Consider the following 1420-nt stretch of genomic DNA (forward strand, 5'->3'; position numbering starts at 1 on the left):
AAACCCTGACCCCTAAACCCTACTAAACCCTAAACCCTAGTCTAGTAAACCCCCGTTAACCCTAAACCCACGTAAACCCTGAACCTTCCTAAACCCTAGACCCTTGTAAACCCTAAACCCTCTTAAGCCCTAAACCCTCGTAAACCCTAAACCCTCGTAAACCCTAAACCCTAAACCCTCACCGTATTTTTGATTGCAGTAAGCCTGAAGAAGGTTTTTAATAAAGACGTTTGTAACCTCCACCCGGCGAGGGTTTAGGCGGGGGCGGACGAGGTTAGCCTCCAGTAAACCCTAAACCAAAACCCTAAACCCTAATAGACCCCAGTAAACCCTAGGAAACCCTAGTAAACCCTAAACCCTAGTAAACCCTAAACCCTAATCAACACTAAGCACTCAATAATAATAAACCCACTATCCATACATAAACCGTAGAAAGCCCTAAACCCTAAAAAACCCTAAACCCTAGAAAACCCTAAACCCTAGTAAATCCTAAACCCTCGTAAACCCTAAGCCCTAGTAAACCCTAAACCCTCACCAATATGACGGTGTTGTTGATGCTTCCTAGGTCCTCACAGAGGACGTAGGGTCTTCGTAAAAACTCGCGTATGNTATGACGGTGTTGTTGATGCTTCCTAGGTCCTCACAGAGGACGTAGGGTCTTCGTAAAAACTCGCGTATGGTCTCGCACACCTGCACGCCCAAACCCTAAACCCTAAACCCTAAACCCTAAACCCTAAAACCAAAACCGTAAACCCTAGTAAACCCTAAACCCTAAACCCTTGAGAGTCAGCGTCCTTCTAGAGAGCGAAAATCGTGATGCCCCCGCCGCGGTTCTTAAACCTAAACCCTAGACCCTAAACCCTAAACCCTAAACCCTAGAAAACCCTAAACCCTAATAAACCCTAAACCCTAAACCCTAAACCCTAGCTCACGACAACAAGAAAGTGAACTTCACTTTTGCTGATTTCTCGCATTTTTCTTAAAAGCGGAAAATTTAAAAATTTAATTAAATTTCCCTCAAACACACGAAACTCCTGAAACACCCAAACCCTAAACCCTAAACCCTAAACCCTAAACCCTAAACCCTAAACCCTAACCCCAAAACCCTGAATTTATGCAACACCCAAACCCTAAACCCTAAACCCTAAACGCTAAACGTTGAGAGCGCTGTCTGGTTATCCCTCCCAAGTGCCCAGAACAACGCCCTCTAGGCTTTAAACCCTAAACCCTAAACCCTAGTAAACCCTAAACCCTAAACCCTAATCCTAAACCCCAATTCGAATACAATATGCAGAAAACCACAACCAACGCATCATTTTCTCCCTGATGGCCTCTATAACCCCCCAACCCCAAACCCTAAACCCTAAACCCTAAACCCTAACCCCTAAACCCTAAACCCTAAACCCTAAACCCTAAACCC

The sequence above is a fragment of the Eimeria mitis genome, genomic scaffold, assembly GCF_000499745.2.
Source record: "Eimeria mitis Houghton genomic scaffold, Emh_scaff3300, whole genome shotgun sequence".
Classification (NCBI taxonomy): domain Eukaryota; phylum Apicomplexa; class Conoidasida; order Eucoccidiorida; family Eimeriidae; genus Eimeria; species Eimeria mitis.